The following is a 20455-nucleotide window of genomic DNA, read 5'->3' as shown; positions in this document are numbered from 1 at the left end:
AAAGTGTTTGCCTTTCAACAAACTAGGGCCCTTTCACATTACACACTTATAGCACTATGATTCTACCTTAGCTGCTAAGGTAACTTCCTATGGAATCCTGAGATTTGCAGTTTAGAGAGAGGCATTTGGAATTCTCAGCCTGAGAAAGCTCTAGTGCCTCACCAAACTACTATTCCAGGATTCATACCATAGAGGCTGTTGCCATGACAGTAAAAGCAAATCACAGTGTTAGAATTGCACAGTGTGAAAGGGCTCTAGGAACACGTTTGTTTTTTGGTGGTGTAAAAACACCATCAAATACTTTGTATTACAGCGGGGAAAGATTGTTACAATCTACTTACCCTGTAGTTTACTGTGTGGATTGAAGCTATGCTCAGGCTGTGGCCACACTGCAGAAATAAAGCAGTTTGACACCACGTTAACTGTCATTACTCAATACTACGTAATTCTAGGATTTGTAGTTTTGTGAAATATTTAGGCCTGTTACAGACTGCCAAAATAAAGCTGCTTCGGGTCTCTTTGGAGGTATGCTGTTTAAATGATGCATGCACCCTAAGAATCCAGAAGCTGCACCAAAGCTGCACTGCAGTGCTTAGGAATGGAGTGTGGCTTTGGCGCGACCTCTGGACTCTTAGGACCCATGCATCATTTAAATAGCATACCTCCAAAGAGACCCGAAGCAGCTTTATTTTGACAGTCTGTAACAGGCCTTAGTCTTTCCTGTCAGAGAGTTGTGGTACTTCAGCAAACTACAAATACCAAAATGCCATAGCATTGAGCCACGGAAGTTAAAGTATTGTGAAACTGCACTGTAGCAGCAGCCTTAGAAAGGAGTTCCAGGGGATGGCACATGATGACATCTTCCTTGATCATCAAAATGCCCTGAGCCTTTGCAAGCCCTGGCCCCACAGCTAACTACTAAAATTTAGACTATCACAATGACTATTTACTACTATATTTGCAGCCAAACTATAAAGGTCATTCAGTATTTTGTAGAAATGTCCAGCTTTTACTGATATTGAGAGGATGGGAACTTTCTCAAAATTATTTTTAATGTTGCAAATTGTAAAAGTCAGCCTACATATGCTGAACATTATCAAACAGCTGAGATCCCGAGGAGTAAACTGGTAAAAATCAAGAAGGATGGTGATGTCAAATGCAGCACATAAGAAAAATTATAGGATACTGTCTTCAAGGAGCATGATTTGGGGGTTGTAGCTTTTCTATCCCTATCATGTAATGCAGCTGCAAAAGAGAAACCTTCTTTGTACCACAGATAATTATACTCTAGCAGCACCAGTTGTTGTGGATGTATTTAGCATAATGTCTGATTCAATCAGTCTTGGGATGCTTCTAGATTGACAGTTTCCAAAGTTGCCCATCAGATGACATTCTGCAGCTCATCAGCCTTTCTCTCCTTAATGGGCTTTCTATGGGAATAAAAATGCAAAAACAATAGTGAGAGAATGGAAGACAATAGAGACAAGATCTTCCATAAATTCCCAGGAAAGAGGCAGGACAATTGCTCAACAAACACATCTTCTGGAAGCGCTTTTTGGCAAGAAATAAAGATGCAGTAATACAAAAGATAACAATATTTTTCAAGCATGTGAGCACGTGGAAGAGTTTTTTTAAAAATTAAGGAAAAATCAAGGAAAGAAGTGGAAGAACTACTTCTGAATATTCCTTGCTTAAGAAATCCATGGAGTCACCATAAGTTGACAAGTGATTTGAAAGTACCTGCACACACAAGTTATTTCATAGACTAAGCATTTTACAATATAATTCTTAATGGGATGGAGCTAAATGGCAGATCGTCCAGTACTTCCAAAAGACCCTGCTGGTTTACGCTGTCTAGGAAGGGAGAGATGTGTGGACTTTCTAGCCTGGTAGATCTTCCCCATTGGGAAATAATAACTCCAGGCTGGGATACCAGTGAGGACTGATCCAGCTCTTTTGGGGGGGGGGGGGGGGAAATGGAAGAGCTTTGTACCTGTGACATTGATAATCACCTTTGGCCCTTCAATGTCTCCTTTTTGGCCTACCACTGGTGAGACACAGCCAACAGGAGGTTTACACCATTCAGTGGGTAGAATAGAGAGTGGGCAGGCAGATCGCCTCAAATGTACCCTCATCCTCTTTTGCATACCACAGAATGGTTTTAAGCATTTTGGCTGTTTCATCCAACACCTGCTCAGGTTCTTTCTGAGTGATCTCACATTACAGCTAAACAATTCTCCAGAGAATAGGACCCAGAACAATGGATACAAGCTACAGGGAAAGAGATTCTACCTAAAAATTAGGAGGAACGTCCTGACAGTAAGAGTTTTTCAACAGTGGAACACACTGCCTTAGAGAGTAGTGGAGTGTTCTTCTTTGGAGGTCTTTAAACAGAGTCTGGATGGCCATCTGTTGGGGGTGTGCTTTGATTGTGAGTTCCTGCATGGCAGGGGGGTTGGACTGGATGGCCCTTGTGGTCTCTTCCGTCTCTATGATTGTACATCACTGGGAAATGTAGCACTAGGATCACATGCCCCTTCTGAGTTGGTGGGCCCCTGTGCAATCTATTCCTTGTGTAAACCCCTCTTCCCTCCAATGGGAAGAATGGTCTTCAGGCTGTCAAGTTTAATTAAGATAATTATCAAGTTTAATGTCAAATGTAATTATGATAATTAATTAAGATAATTATAAAATAATTAAGATCTCCCCCTCGCTAAAACATATCTCACTGCAAATATTAAAAAAAAATCTGGATGGACACAATATGGTATGACAAAATATGAAGCCTATTAGTAAACTCAGCAGTCCAGTCTATGGGCTAGATTTGTAGATAGCATAATAGCATCAATGACCATCAACAAAATTAGGATAGATTTTCATTAGCCAAAGACTTAAATATGTCCTCTTAACTCACAGCCAAACATTAGGACTATTGCACACCATTGTATATATGTTGTAGTACACCTAAAAATATGTATAGCTTAACAAACATTAGACTTAAATATACAAATGTATCCCTTATGCTCTTCTTCTGAACAAATTTACCTGGATGTAAGCTTAATTTAAATCAATAAGACATTCTTCCATGAAAATGTGCTCAGTAGTGGGGTATAAGTCATTCTGTTAACTGGATGAGTGGTCTTCATTTGTTCTTTGGGAAATGTCTCCTGAGACCAAGCCTCTGGTGTGACCTACATTACCATTAATAAATCTAGTCCTCAGAGTGTACTGCCTATTATCACACAGAAAGTGAAAATAAGATCAAAGTATAAGCTGCAATCCTAAACATACCTAAACAACAATCTCACCCATCCAGTGGGGATTTACTGGTAGACCCCTGTGTACTTTGTGGTAGGTTAATATGGATTTCTGGGTCCCCACAGCTTAACAACAACAAGAACTTTGATGTCTTTAATCCCGCACCCCAACAAATAGATGTTGAAAAAAACAAGAGTTGATTGTTGCCTTAATTTTGTTTTGGTTTGGATCACAATTCATGGACTCAATGTGTGAACAGGCACTTTGTTCCTGAATAATAATTGGTCAATTAAACCACTGTTTTGGAACTGGTACCTACCAGTGGGTCTCAGGGTTGTGGTAAGAAAAGCAAATAGGTCTCACAGATCTGAAGTCTGTCTACCACAACGCAGTCCTAGGAGTAAGTCCCATTGAGATTTACCTCTGAGTAAACATCTACAGGATCCAATTGTTACTTTAGTGTGAAACAATTGACTATTCTTTGTGCAAAGGTTTTCTTTCACATAAACATGCATATGGTTATACTTGTGTAGTACAATCCTAAACATCCCACCCTAACCATTCAAGAGTGTGAATATAAATTTGCAAACTGGAATAACACTTCATATTCATGAATGTTTATGCCATAATAATGTTTTCTAGTTTGTAAGGGCCTGTTTTACACCTAAAGAGAGTTACTAAAAAATAACGCCCATGGCTTTCAGTGATACTTACTTTCACATAGGTGTTGGAGCCATGTGGCACAATGGTTTGAATGTTGGACTAGGACTCCAGAAGACCAGGGCTATAATTCCTGCTCAGCTGTGGAGACCCACTGGATGATCTTGAGTAAGTGACATTTTCTCAACCTCAGAGGAAAGCAATGAAAAACATCATCTGAATATATATTATCAAGAAAACCATATGATAGGGTCACCATTGGTTGAATTCAAGTGGAAGGCACATAACAACAACAGATGTGTCTAGGACTATGGTCTTAGTACCGTATGTCAATCAAACAAGTTGCCACCCAGGTCAGTTTTTCTTTAATGGTAGTTGTTACTCAGAGCTTTAAGACACTCCTCACTTGGGCTTTAATTGATCTGAGCAGCTTGCAGTCACTGCAATTAGATTTAACCCCTAAAGGTTTTTATTGCAGCAAAATGGTCTTCATGCCTATTAGATCTTTGGAACAAAACACTGCAAATGAAGCCCACTGTCTTTAGCCTGCTGAGCTATTGTCTGGTTCCAAGTATATCCTGTTTCTAGGTATGTCATCTTTGATGGATCTATGCACATATTGTCTTAAAAGCCTCTATCAGTCCTTTTGTTAGGCAAATGCAAGAAGCTAAAAGAAGTTGGTAATACACAATGCCACCTATTTACAATATTTTAAAAAGCCATTTGAATGCTGGATTAACACAAAATACTGAAGGGTTAAAAAACAAACCTAAATCACTCTTCATTTTGAATCTTCCTTATGCTTACTTTACTATGCATTTTGCTATGTTTTTTCCTCTTTTCATTTTTAGAAACCCTTTACTGGCTGTTTTTTTATTGCCCAATTCTTATATTATTGCGGGAGCCATTGTGGTGTAGTGGTTTGAGTACTGGACTATGACCGTGGAGATTCATGGAAACCTACTGCATGACCTTAGGCAAGTCACCCTCAGCATCAAAGGTAACCTCCCCCACCAAACAAATCTTGCCAAGAAAAACCCATGATAGGGTCAACTTAACATTGCCATAAGTTGGAAACAACTTGAAGGCACACACCAACAACAATCATATTATTAATTCATTTTTTGTCCTACTCTTATTACAAAGGATAATGTACATATTCGTTTTAGTCTCACGAAAGGCTTGTAAAATAGTGTACATTTCATGTTATCTAATAAGCTTTGAGCAGACAGCGGTCACACTATTATGTCGTATAGTAGTGACTTTGGACCTAGGGTCCTTTGACATGGCAGGTTACCAGGAGAGACTGGCTGACACCAATGTGCTCATACCTAGTGGTATGTGGAAATGGAAATCATGTCATAAAGATCTCATGACAAAATGCAGAATTTTTTTTTGAAGTCCAGTGCAAGCTTGTAACATGGACCCCTGCCCACCCACATACTGACACTCTACATACCACTATACGTACAATCTAATTTGCCACAATATAATAAATAGACAGACTGACCGACCGACCGACCGACCAACAGTGATTTTAAAGCTGACTTTAGCATTGTGTAGTTTCACACCTACTACTGTAAATAATGGTAACATCAACTTTAAACCTGGGAGCCAGCGTGGTACTGTATAGTGGTTTGAGCATTGGACTATGACTCTGGAGACCAGGGTCTGAATCCTTGCTCAGCCATGGAAACCCACTGGGTGATCATGTGTAAATTACTTTTTCTCTGCCTCAGAAGAAGGCAAAGGCAACCCTGCTCTGAACAAATCTCGCCAAGAAAACCCAGTGATTGATTTGCCTAATGTCATAATTTGGAAAAGACTTGAAGGCACACAACAACAAGAAATCTCATACCCTCTAATTGTCCCTATTTCTCAGGGGCAGTCTCTACTAATCTTCTGTTCTCCTATTTCTTCAGCTGTTAAAATGTCATAGTTTTGATTTCCTTTTCCCACTTTCCCTCTTTGTCTTCAAGTCACTGCATTTGCAGCAGAGTTCAGATTGCAAAAGTAGTCTGCATTCGATTAACTCAGCAGCGAGAGAGAAAGGGGGGAAATCCTGCTTTCTTTGTAGACTCAGGCAAAAGCAAACAGCTGTACTCTCCTAAGCTGTGTGTTCTTCCTCATTAATAACTTTTGTCATCTTGATCACACTCTGATGTTGCCTGGCTACACAAATCCTGGTTTTCAACTGTGAAATTTTGAAGGATAAGTAGCCTCCATTTCTGGGGGGGAGGGGAATCCCTTTATTAATTTTTTAAATAATCACACCCATCCTGAATGATATACAAGTTTGCTTACTATTTTGTCACTCTTTAGTCATTACTAAAAGGTTTATCCTGTCTTGAAATTATTATTATTATTATTATTATTATTCTAGTTTATTTCTATAGCACTGTAAATGTACACATTTTTTATTGGACTGATGTGGCTGCAGACATTAGGTCAGTTCATTTTAATTAATTTTTAAATATTATTTTTTTGGTCTTTCTCATACAAAATTATGAATTAGAAACCCACTCCCATGCATTTCTTTTTCTTGAACAGACATTCAGTAGACATAATGGCTTTGTATAAGCTTGCAAAAATGTCTTTCAGCTTTTGCCATAGTCACCGTCACAGAGAGAAAAGAGATTCTCTCCTTTATTAGTATAGAGACATTGATTCTTGTACTTTCCTTCCAACAGACTTGCTTTGAAAGCTGAAGATCAAATTCCTCCATGGTTTTCTGCCAGGAATGCCAGCTGTTCTTATTTATTTCAATACAAATTGGTAAATAAATATGCTACTTATTTCCTCCAAAATAAACAGAGTTCCCTAATTCTGCTGAGAACAATATACAGACCTAGAAAGAGTTGTGTAGTGTGAGGAGAAAGTACACTGCTGTGTAGCAGAACTGTTGGACATTAGGGATCATGCTGGCCAAAATAGGAACCTTAAGGGCCACTCCTGCTGCCTAATACCACTGTAGTAAGTTGGGAGGCAATTTGACCATGATTTTATACTCCTCTTCTTTAGCTATAGATCTAGGAACATAAAACCTAGACATCTGAAATACCTCGTTGCAGCCTTCTTTGCCTGCCTCTCTACAAGGCTGTCTGCATAGACCAAAGACCCATGTCCCTCCTGGTCTTGTCCTATTTTGATAATCATAGAATCATATAATAATAGACTTGGAAGAGACCACAAGGGCCATCCAGTCCAACCCCCTGCCATGCAGGAAATCCAAATCAAAGCATCCCCGACAGATGGCCATCCAGCCTCTGTTTAAACACCTCCAAGGAAGGAAATTCCACTACACTCCGAGGGAGTGTGTGCCACTGTCGGACAGACCTTACTGTCAGGAAGTTCTTCCTAATGTTGAGGTGGAATCTCTTTTGCTGTAGCTTGCATCCTTGTCTCTGGAGCAGCAGAAAATAAGCTTGCTCCCTCCTCAATATGACATCCCTTCAGATATTTAAACACATTAGCCACATGTCAGGATTTGGCAGACTGGATGTCGATCCAATGGATCTGACCTGATCTCATGTCAAATGGGCCTTATAGTGGGTCAAAGTGACCCACTGTTTGCCATGAAACTCTGTGGCAAACCCCGGCAGAACTGAGGGCCCTGCATGTCCCATACCTGACTCCTCCGTTGCCACTAGTGAGGAGACCTCTGTTATCACATCTAATGTGGAAACAGGGTGCCTGGCCACATTGGTGCGGCCAGGCACCCTCTTTTCACATCAAACATGGCCTTCTCACTAGTGGGAATGTAAAAGTAAGATAAGGGGTGTGCGGTGGTAGCAGGTCCGTGGTGTGGGGATGGGCAAACACGGAGACCTTGGCTGGGACCAGGGCCAGGATAGCCTGTGCTATCTGGCCAGTTTACTCAGAACTGCAGTGCTCCAGAGGGATGAGGAAACCAGCCACATTAATGTAGTCAGAGTTTAGAAAAGTTACTTTTTAATGACCTTCCAGAATTTCCCAATGGCTAGAACTGGCATGCCACACTGGGTTGTCACCCAGTGCAGGAGATGGGGTGGGGCTTCAGAAGGCAGGGCCAAAAGGGCATGCCCTCATCTCCCTGCCTGGCGCAGTTTTACATGTGTGTAAAGCCGCACTGGGTAGGAAGGAAGGGGTGTCAAGGGCCTCTCTGTTCCTGCTGCATGCCATGTCCCAAGGCAAGGGTGTGTGTGTGTGTGTGGGGGGGGACTAAGCCAGGTATCACCCAGTGTGGTCTGCACCTTTGCATCCCTCGCACCCCCCTAGTGATGCCACTGGAGAGGACTCTAACTTTTCAGAGGCCTGAACATAAAATATCTTTTTGCCCTGTTTGTCTATGCCACAAGACACACGTACACACAATGCTCATACATGCCGGGGGGGGGGGGGGAGTAGCCAATATGCTCACATTTGGAGCATTAACAGAACTCAGGCATTATTTGTAGGCCTAATGCTGAGGTAGGAGATTCATTAAAAATTGGCTGAAATGGGGCTCCAATGTGGAAAAGCTGAATATTAATTTAGAATTGAAATTTCCAAATTTTTTAAAAAATCAACTGCAATATCAACTGTCTGGATTACAAAAACTTCTTCCAGCTGTTCAAACGATGTACACAGGACAGAGTCATAGTACCTGGTTCTGTGATATACATGTAAAAGCCTATATGTCTAAGCAATTCCCCCACAACGAGAAACACACACAACATGTAGATACACTGCAGTCATAGGATGGGATGATGAGATGATGATCATAATCATGATTTCCAGGGGAAAGCTATGTTAGTCTGTTGCAGCACGAACAACTCTTGTACCACCATAATGACTAGCATATTTATTTGGCACAAAGCTTTCAGGGATTCAATCCACAAAAGCCTCTGCCAAATAAAACTTGTTAGTTCTTAAAGTGCAAGAAGACTTTTCTTCTTGTTGATAATAGGCTTGCCATATCCCGCCTGGGGGCGGGTCCACACGGTCCCGCCCCGGTTTGGCCCCGCCCCCGGGATTACCCCCAGCAAGGCCCTGGAGGCGGCTCCGTGATCGCGGCATCCTCCAAGGCCTCGCTGGGGCTTGGGTAGGGTTGCCATAATTGTCCACTTTTACCAGGGACAAAATGTGGAACAAATTCAAGACCAAACTGTAGGACAACTGCAGGACAAAACTCAGCCCAAAATGTAGGACATTGAAGAAAAATGGTGGACCTTAAATGTCCTACATTTTGAGCTGAGTTTTGTCCTGCAGTTGCCCTACAGTTTGGTCTTGAATTTGTCCTACATTTTGTCCCTGGTAAAAGTGGACAATTATGGCAGCCCTACTTGGGAGACACTGTCTCCCAGGCCCCAGCGAGGCCCTGGAAGCGGCTCCGCAATCGCGGGGTCCTCCAAGGCCTCCCTGGGGCTTGGGAGATGCTGTCTCCCAGGCCCCAGGGAGGCCTTGGACAAGGTTTTAAAATGTAGGACCTTTTTTTTTAATTTCCTGGCTAGGAAATGGGAAAAAGTCCTACATTTTAACACCCTGTCCTACATTTTCCCGGTTTGGAGGTCCTCGGGAATGGCAACCCTAGTTGATAATGATGTAAGCTAGATTCTTCCTTCTGGCAAGGGTTCCTTCCATCTGCAGAAAGCTTCCTACCCAGTGGAACATTTCCACTGACAGAATGGGGAAGGAGGCAATTATTGATTCTTCATCTGTGAAACCAGGTCCCTTTCAGGCTACTCAGTTTGATACCATTTTACCTGTCATGGTGGCATCCTACAGAATCCTGGGATTTGTAGTTTACTGAGGCATTGGATCTTTCTGACAGAATTCTAAATACACCAGAGAACTACATATCCCAGGATGCCACAGGCTACAGCCATGACTGTTAAAGTGGTATCAAAGTGAGATATGTGTGTAGTGTGAAAGTCTGCCTTCCTTCAAAAAATTCTCATCTAGAGGCCCAGGGGATCTTCTGGAACTGGGGTGGGGAAGTTGCAGTTCATAAGTTTCACCCCCAGGTTGATACCCTCCAACTATCTGAATTCAGCAGGGACAGTAAAAATTAACTTTATTATTTATTTATATAGCGCTGTAGATTTGCACTTTCTATCATTCCAGTTTTTCAGCTGCTTTTAAAATATCCCAGTTTCTCTGTCCTTGCTCCACTTTCCCCCTTTGTCCTCACCCTACTTCATTTAAGAGCAGAAAAGTATTTTGTACTCAGCTAACCAGAGGGAGAGGAGAGGAGAGGAGAGAGCAGAGCCTTTCCTTTCCTGATATGCTCAGGCAAAAGCAAACTGCTGAAGCCTTGACTAAGGAGTTTTTCCACACTGCTAAAAAATGCGACTTATCTTGCCTGGTTTGAATCCACTCCCTGGATGCAGCTGGATATTATTGCTTGCATTTTGCCGCCAATGCTGCCACCCACCTAAAACCCAGCTACAAACCGCGCTCAGCTGGCCAATTTGCAAAGTCAGGAGCTCCCAGGCTTTGCAAATTGGCCAGCTGAGTTTGGAATCTAGGCAGGTTTTAGGCGAGAGGCAGCATCAGTGGCAAAAGGCAAGCAATAATGTCTGGCTGCATCCCTGAAGAGGATTCAAACCGGGAAAGGTAAGTCACATTTCTTAGCTGTGCAAAAAACTCCTAAGTTGTGTGTCCTTCCTCATTAATAACCTTTGCCATCTTCACAACACTCTGATGTTGCTTAACCACATGTGTCCTGATTTTCAACTGTGAAATGCTGGATGGTGTACAGACTTGTTCTGCTTCCCCAAAGTCTGACACCCACCATTTTGGGGATACATTTAGAGCAAAACAATGCTCCTAAACAGACTAGTAAATAATGGTCCTGCCTATGTCCTGGAGAAGTGGATTCCATTAATACAAGCTCCCCAGACCTCCAAAAAGTAAAATGGATGTACAAATCAGAAGTAACCTTTGCTTTCATTTTTGCTGGAAAGTTGTTGAAAAATGGGGTGATGTGTCCTGCCATAGGGGCCTGTGTAGAAAAACTTCTTCCTAACAAAATTTGGTAGCCATGTTCGAGAACAGTTGGGAGATGGTACTGGAAGCTACAAAGGAAGGTGAAATTACTTGATTCCCTTTATCTGCTTATAGGAGTGTTTTATGTGAAATTCTGCTCAGGCGATAGGAAAGAAGCTGGATCCAAGTTAATACATCCAAGTAAGATGGATGGTGGTAGTGTACATTTGGCATGTTTTCAACTTGAAATTTTATTTAATAAAATCTCATGTTTAATACTTCCCATGACATAAGGCATCAGATCCTGTCTGATCTTGGAAGCTAAAGAGGGTTGGCCTTGGTTAGTACTTGGATGGAAGAACGCCAATGAATACCAGGTGCTGTAGACTATATTTCAGAGGAAAGAACTGACAAAGCCACCTCTGAGCATTCCTTGCCTAAGAATGGATGCCTGGATGACAGAATTGGGAGCATACTTATCAAATTTGCAGATGACACCAAATTAGGAGGAATAGCTAATACTCCAGAGGACAGGATCAACATTCAAAATGATCTGAATAGACTAGAAAGCTGGGCCAAAGCTAACAAAATGAAATTCAACACAGAGAAATGTAAGGTACTGCACTTAGGGCAGAAAAATGAAATGCACAGATATAGGATGGGAGACACATTACTGAATGAAAGTACATGTGAAAGAGATCTAGGAGTCCAAGTAGACGATAAGTTGAACATGAGTCAACAGTGAGATGCGGCAGCTAAAAAGGCCAATGCAATTTTAGGCTACATCAATAGAAGTATAGTGTCTAGATCAAGGGAAGTAATAGTGCCACTATATTCTGCTCTGGTCAGGCCCCACCTGGAATATTGTGTCCAGTTCTGGGCGCCACAATTCAAAAAGGACATTGAGAAACTGGAGCGTGTCCAAAGGAGGGCGACAAAAATGGTGAAGGGTCTGGAAACCTTGCCCTATGAGGAACGACTCAGGGAGCTGGGGATGTTTAGCCTGGAGAAGAGAAGGTTAAGAGGTGATATGATAGCCCTGTTTAAATATGTGAAAGGATGTCATATTGAGGAGGGAGCAAGCTTGTTTTTTGCTGCTCCAGAGAACAGGACCCGGAACAATGGATGCAAGCTACAGGAAAAGAGATTCCACCTCAACATTAGGAAGAACTTCCTGACAGTAAGGGCTGTTTGACAGTGGAACACACTCCCTCGGAGTGTAGTGGAGTCTCCTTCCTTGGAGGTCTTTAAACAGAGGCTGGATGGCCATCTGTTGGGGATGCTTTGATTTGGATTTCCTGCATGGCAGGGGGTTGGACTGGATGGCCCATGCTGTCTCCTCCAACTCTATGATTCTATGAAAACCCAATAATAATAATAATAATAATAATAATAATAATAATAATAATAATAATTATTATTATTATTATTTATATCCTGCGGCTTACAAGTGGACCTATGGAATTAATGAAGTTGCTATAAGTCCATAGGTAACTTGAAGGCACATACACACACATGACATGTTCTCAACACAGTTAAGCAGTTTTAAATCCCCATTAATTTTAGATTTAGCATGTTCTTGTTTCTCCCACTGGAATCTACAGGATCCAGAAGTGCTTCTGTCTGGGTGAATCGCACACACAAAACAATTCACAACTACTTTGACTTTTTAAATTACTGGCTCTGGGAGGAAACCAGCTGAAGATGTTAAATGACCCTCCAGCCTTCACTGAGAAACATTATCTATTCAATTAATGGGCCATAAAATGATCTGGATAAAAATCAACACAAGGTGCCATCAGAAACTCACTCAGAGAAAACTAATACTGGTTTCATAAACTTCATGGACTTAAAAGGTTTTAGGAAATTGAGAAGTTTCCTTGTATTAGATTCTGAATAACACTTTAGGAAACTAGAAACCCCAAAAGGATTCTTATTGGTCATATGGAGAGTAACATGCATGTATATGTGCTCTCTTTCTCTCTCTCGCTCTCTCTCTCTCTCACACACACACACTCTCACACTCACACTCACACACAGAGGGAACAAAAGAGCTTGGTTTTCCTGAAGTCCTGAATTATGACATTTTTAACAGAAATGATGAAGATTAAAAAAAGAAGAAGGACCCCCCCCCCCCCCAAAAAAAAAAATTAGGCTTCTCTTCACAAATTTTCTTCTTTTTTAAAATTAACATAACTAAAATGAAGACTATATTCTCTCATAACACACTCATGCCAACAAAGGTAAGACAAATGTAAAGTTTTTAGACACATAGTCCTCATTCCCATTATGATTTAAAGCAATTTGCTGATCGGACCCACTTGAAACTGGGTCTGAACTGACTGCGCTTGATTTGAACCACTGCGAAGCAAGGCATATGCAGAAAAATTGCTTTACCTTAAGATGGATTGGTCTTTTTTGGGGCAAAGAAGAGATTTAGAAGCTTGTTCTGGATCTGACTCGCATCCTGCCAAAGTTATGCTCATCACTGGAAGCTGGTGTCAGTTGCTTTAGGAAAGTTGCCTCTCCACCACCCTCCTCCAAATGCTCATACCCCCGGCCACATCTGCAGCCGCCTCGGCCATGGGGCAGAATAAGCTCATGAGCTCTGCCAAGGTCTTCACCGACCAGAGCAGGAAGGGCGGCTGAGGCAAGGGACCCTCCTTCCTTCTCTTGGGGGTTCAGCCAGTGCCCAGTGGATAGTCCCAGGAGCCTCTCTGTTGACCTTGGCCTGGGCTGAGTGCCACTTCCCTCCCTTCCTCCCTCCTTCCTTCCCTCCTTTCCAGCACGACTGGTTCTGTCTCTGCCTTCATCTCAGCGCCTTTGGGTTCTGGCCATGTGGGATAAGGGCTCCAGAGGGTGCCGGGGGGTTGCCTTCTCTCTCTATCCCGGCCTCCCCCCATCTCCTCTGAGGAGTACTGGTCCGGGAGGGCTGGAGGAACCCCACACAGCCTTCTGGGACAGAGCCCGGCAGAGGATTTCCACCAGGAGCCTTTTTGCCCATTCCTTGCCCCCTCCCAGGCTCTGTCTCCTGAAGCCCCTCTTTTTTGATGGCACTTGGAGTTCAACCACATCTGGAGGGGTTCTGCAGGATCTACAAGCCCAGCAAATCTGGTGCCCCATGAGCCGTGGCGCAAAGGAACTAGTAGGAATTACAGTGTCTACTGTCAAAATTTGCTTCCATAGTGGGAACTAAGCATCAGCTTCGATCAATTCAGCCACCCAGTGTCAACACGATTTGCAAACCGGTTTAAATGTAAGTGGAATGACCCCTATAAATGTTGTCAAAATGAGCACAGAGATTATTTTCGACTGTTGCTTTTTTGCCAAAGTCAAACCTGTCATGTCATACTGATGGTACAGGTGTGCCCTCTGCAGGACAAGAGTAAAAAAAGATTTATGAAAGGAAAACAGTTTACAGAAATGAACTTAAAATGAGATACCACTAAAATGACTAAATTGTCTTGCCTCAATTTGATATTTTAGTGATACTTTAAAATGCATCTTTAGACTGCAAATTATTTCACTGCTTCACATTTTAATTTTTTTAAACTGATTGTATTGTTTTCCTTAGAGAGGTGTGACACAAATATTTTAAATAATGAATGAGCCAGCATGACATAGTGGCTTGGACATTGGACTATGACTCTGGAGACCATGGTTTGAATCCCTGCTTGGCCATGGAAACCCACTGGGTGACCTTGTGCAAGTCACACCCTCTCAGCCTCAGAGGATGGCAAAGGCAAACCTCTGAAGAAACTTGTCAAGAAAACCCTGTGATTGCTTTGCCTTAGGGTTGCCATAAGTCGGAAATGATTTGAACACACACATTACACACAAGTAATGAATAAAGGAAGAACAAATAAACAGATAACTAGTGACTGGGATGTGGATAATTAATTCTGCTCATTCTCTCCACTGAAATGTCATCTGTCTTCATATAATCAGTATGGTGTAGTGATTTGAGTGTTGGACTGGGACTCTGGGAGACCAGAGTTCAATCCCTGCTCCACTATGGAAGCCCACTGGGTGACCTTGGGCAGGTCGCATGCTCTCAGCTTCAGAGGAAGGCAAAGGCAACCTCCTTTGAACAAATCTTTCCAAGAAAACCCCATAACAGATTCATGTTAGAGTTGCCATAAGTTGGAAATGACTTGAAGTCACACAACAAGAGTGGGCAATCTCTTTATTCCTGAAGCAGTAATAGGCCTGACCAAAACTTGGAAACATTCCATGGCCATGCTAGCTGGCGATTCTGGGGAGCTGTAGTCCAATAAAGAAACCTACACCAGCTTTGGGCATTGCAAAAGGTAAAAATGGACACAGTCAGCTCTGGTGTCCTCTTTGCGCCCTCGTTCCAACTTATGCAACTCTAAGGTGAATCTATTACAGGGTTTTCTTGGCAAGTTTCTTCAGTGGAGGTTTGTCCCCTATTCTCAGATGTATGTACATACATACATACAGCCCATTTTCTTTCACACAAATAATTTGTACAAACACAATGAAGGACAGACACACATCCACGCTTTTCTCCTCCCCTCTCCCTCATCTCAGCTTGTATGGATGAACAGGTTTAAAACTTTGACTACTCATTATGTACTCTGCCCAACACAACTACCAAGCTGATTGGTGTTTTTTTCATCAGCAAATGACTGAATGGTGTCTGTCATACCCTCCAACTTTGCTAGTTTGGCTAGGACAGCTTTAATTAATCTGGTGTCATCCCACTTTCTCACCTGTTCAGCCACTTTTAGATTGTCTCAGGTTTGTTTTTTGTGCTCCTCCCACTTTCCTCCTTTGTCTTCAGTTTACTTCAGCTCCTGAAAAAAATGAATTCCAAGTGCCAGAGTACAGTCAGCTCTATATCCCTGGATTTTTTTTTTTTGTCCACAGATTCAAGCATCCACAGCTTGAAAATATTTTTAAAATATACAAATTCCAAATAGAAAACTTTGATTTTGGCATTATATCGAAGGGAAACCATTTCACTATGTCATTTTATTTAATGGGACTTGAGTATCCATGGACTTTGGTATCCATGAGGGTTCTGGAACCTAACAGATACCAAGAACCCACTGTAGTTTACCCTTTGTGAACTTGATATGGGGTGTGTATGTGTGTGTGTGTGAGAGAGAGAGAGGTTGTGGACCTTTGTCCTTTGCAGGAGGCTCAGACAAAAACAAACACTTACAGCCTCTTCTAGCTTATGTGTTCTTCATCTTTTGCCATCTTGACCACACTGATCTTGCTTGGCCATGTGTGTCCCAATTTTTATCTGCGAAATGTTGTAGGATAGAAGCATCAATTGCTTATGGATTCTTGTGTTGCTGCCCTAATTAGTAAAAGAATACTTAATTCCAGGCCCTGGGGAAAGTAACGTGGCTAATTATACCTTGAATTGGGTGGATGGAAATGCCATTTCCTGCTCTACCTCAAGTAGTAAAAGGATTTGGGCCAGGCCTGGCTACATGGAAATTTTCAGTAACACGGTTCAGTACAGCCTGGGGCCAATTTAAGGGCTTGGGAGAATGGAGCGTCCGCATGTTCCTGAGCCCTACCTTGTGCCACAGGTGCCATCTTGATGTGCTGTCGTTTACATGGCCTGTGTGTCAATGAAGTGGCTTGTGCGCCACATCCAAATGGTGTGGTGCATGAGAGACGCCACAGTGCCGCTCCAGGGTGCTAATGGCACCTTGGCAATGGCAGAAAAGAGAGCGTTTCACAGCTCCTTTTTCTGAGTGCATTGTTGCCACGATGTGTGGTCACCAGGCAACGATGCGGGAGATAAATGAGGTGGCCTCTGCCTGGTCTCAGCATGCATTTAAATAACAAGCTGTGAACAACTGTGGTTGGTTCTACCTAGGTCTCAGGTTTTGGCCTGGAAACCTCAAGGCAAGGAACAATCATGAACTGGCAGCCTCAACTGTCTTTAGGCTTTCATAAGCAGAACTGAGCCACAGCCATGAAGATGACTTCATTCCATCTTAACTACTACAGCCCTGTCTGGCAAATCTGGGCATAATTTTGTCCTTTCCGAGATACAGCTAATTGGCAAATGGTATAAGTGTGGGTTTTTTAGTGAAGGGGAAAACATTAAGAAAACCGTTCACTAGAGTGTATCTGATCATCAAACTATTTGATGTTGTGTATATTGTATTCTAAAAATTGGTTATTGTCTGTGTGGAGAAATTGTGCAAATACGTACAAGAAATGTGACATTCAGGGGACTGTTTTGGAATTTTGACCTCATCTGCAAACTGATTCTTCACCAGAGCTGTAAGCAACATGGTGACATTGCCCTCTTCTGGACAAATGGTCAAATGACTTGCATAGCTCAGAAAAGCACAATCTACTTCTGTAGAGCTAGAAAAAATGACTTTTTAGGACTTTAACTTCAAATATCTCTCAGTAGCCATGATTTAAGGAGTGTTCTGCAAATTGTGAGCCAAGACATCATTCCTGTGAGCCTCACCTCTCTGTCTTATTTTCAAAAATCAATGGATAATGGTATTTAAATTGTTTGTTGGATGTTGTGTGCTTTCAGGTCATTTCCAATTTATGGCACCCTAAGATGAGCCTATCATGGGGTTTGCTTTGCAAGATTTGTTGGGAGGAAGTTGCTATTGTTTTTCTCTGAGGCTGAGAGAATGTGATTTGCCCATGGTCATCTGGTGGGTTTCTATAACCAAGCGGGATTTGGACATTGGTCTCCTTGCCCCCGACAATCAGCGATGTGTCGAGCAGTCATGGCCATAAAAACCTACTGGATCACCTTGGGCAAGTCACAATCTCTCAGCCTCAGAGGAAGACAAGGACAAGCCCACTTTAAGCAAATCTTGTCAAGAAAATCCCATGATAGATATACCTTAAGGTTACTGTAAATTGGAAACCACTCTGATGATCTGCCAGCTTGTGTGTCTCTGATTGCAGGAGAGAATCTATAATCTTTGTCCCCAAGCTTGTTTAGAAATGATCTCATTTTCTCCCAAAGGAGTTGGTTGTAGGCCCCCATGTAAGTCAAGTAGCTAGAGATCTTGGAGATGAGACCAGCTAAAGAGTAGAATTTCATCTCCATAGCATCAAGTTTCTTGCCTTGCTTTCTGCATGTATAGAATGCAGATGGTGTGAAGCTTTTGATTCAGCACCCTCGACAATGAACAATGATGGAATTAGGTTTCAGATGCTAGGGGAGGAATGGCTGAATCACTTGTAGAGAGTCTCTAACATGGTGGAAGTGGATGGAATGGACGACGGTATCAATCAAGAATTCTGTGTGACTTGTATGAGGTATGGAAGCTTTGGTAAAGCTGCAGGAGAGGTTGCCTGCTATTACATCCACTGGAAAACCAGAACCTCTTTCAGAGTGAGTTGATCATGGACCTTAATGTTGAGAACTTGGCCATGCAGAGTAACTGATTGACAAACACCTTGATGTCATTAATTGGGCAGGAAGGGTCTATGGTCCCTAACTCAGTTGGATGTGATTTTCTAGTAGGTATGACCACAGAATCAGAGTTGGATCCAGACCCAGAAGTTCCATACATCATAGAAAAAGAGGTGATCTGGCTAGCAAGGGCAACAGTGAAAGTAGTAGGAGAAGAATTTTCCTTTGTACCAGATGTGTATCCTGGGCTTGAGCTGGCTGAAACATGGCCTGATTACTTTTAGCAGGATGTCAGTCAACTGATGCTCAAACTTGTTAAATGGAGGCTGGGCCAATAGAGTGCATGTGGTTTGAATGACATCTCCTGCATCTTGAGGGCTGTGTCAAGTAAGACTCATTCCTATAGTGGCAAGTATAACATCCAGAATGGCTGTCACCTGTGGAAGAGTTGACCTCAGAATATCAAGAGTGCCAAGAAGGGGATCTGTATCTGTAGTAGCCATTGCATTGTAGGCTATGGACAGCCCATGGATGGGACTAATGCTGTTGTCTACTCCAGTAATATACCTATATGAAGAAGCTGAATCAGTGTCTGAACTGGAATAAGAGCATGACCTGGAATGGTACTGATATCAGTGTCAACGTGGAGATGGAATTGCTGGAAGAGGTTGTTTCAAACTGAGACTTATGCCAGAGAAGGAGAAACTGTAATTAATTCTAACGACAGAAGACTCCTGTATTTGTCCCTCTGAAATATGGTCATTTGACCTTCTGTCTTGGATGGGGCTGGCCTCTGTCACCAAAGTACACTCTTTCAGGGAAGCCAGCAAAAGAGACACCACAGCCTCATGAAAAACTATCTCTGAAACAACTCCCTGAAGGGAAGTAGCTAGCCATAGCTTCAGCAGAATAAAAAGAAAAGGGTCATTGTGAAGACTGTTCCTTCAATTTCTTCTTATGCTTTTCAGCCTTGAGAGTCACACCAGGGGCTAATGGATGATTACACAACTTGTTTCCAGTATCATCTCTGTCCTTCTTAATGGGCTTACAGGGGGGCTCTACCAATGTACTTGTAGTTTTTCATTTAGAGGAACTCACTTTTGTTGAGACTGAGGTCACCTTTTTCATATTCAACTTTGATACAAAGCCAAGAAGTGATAGTGAATGCCTGCTTTGACTCTAGAAGTCCAATGTTGATGACAATGCCCAGGGCTGTGGGAGGTGGGCTACCACCAAAACTCTTAAAAATGCTTTTAAAAGCTCCAAGAGGCACTACACTGGCACAAGATAACCTATTTGTGTGAGTCACAGAGACCATGAAGAAAATCCTAGAGATTTGTAGAGAGAACATATTAATTACATCCATGAATAATCAAATATGCAAAAGTCAAAACTGCAGATTTGGAGGGCCAACTGTACACACACACACACACACACTTGTTGCATGTACATACCATTCTGAAGACCTTTACTTTTTTATTTTGGTCAGGATATATGCCTTCCCGCTCTGTGTAATTCTTTTAACAAACTTTGGCCTCATTTAGAGTACAATTCTATAACAAGATGATTGCTATATTTAGTTGAGCTTGTATCTATCATGGGAGAATATGCTTTAATCATTAAAGTGTAACAACATTCTGCATCTCCATTTCTTACATAACCTTCCATAAATAGAAATTGTGAAACTATCCTGTCTAGCAACATGTACAAAGATTGCTATACAGAAGATCTGATTCTGCAAGATTAGACTACTACCAAAACACATGGATTCTGAATGCATAAGAAAATGATATACCAAACTCTGGGATAAAGATCTGATTAGAATAGTCTATTGAAGCGAATGGACTTTCTTAACCAAAAATAACAAATCCACTTGATTTCAATCAATTTAGGACTAACATATGACTAACTCAATTTAGGACTAACATTTTGCCTGTCCCCATCACCACCACTACCACCACCACCCTGATCAATTAACAGAATCATATACCATAACAATGACATGTCACATACCAATTTAACAAGTTCAGTTTTTCAAAAACAAAAACAATTTTTTTTGTTTTAGCACGCATTAGAACAAATACAACTGTCAGGTGATTTCATTGTGCCAAAAATTCTGGGATTATAGTATTCTTCAGACATTCTTGTACAAAAAAAATAACCAATACAGTACACGATAAATAGCCAATTCTATTAGGATCCAGA

Source organism: Sceloporus occidentalis, unplaced genomic scaffold (genome assembly GCF_023333645.1).
Source record: "Sceloporus occidentalis isolate IW3139 unplaced genomic scaffold, rSceOcc1.0.p SCAF_3, whole genome shotgun sequence".
NCBI classification, from domain to species: domain Eukaryota; kingdom Metazoa; phylum Chordata; class Lepidosauria; order Squamata; family Phrynosomatidae; genus Sceloporus; species Sceloporus occidentalis.
Note: the sequence above shows the minus strand (reverse complement) of the source record.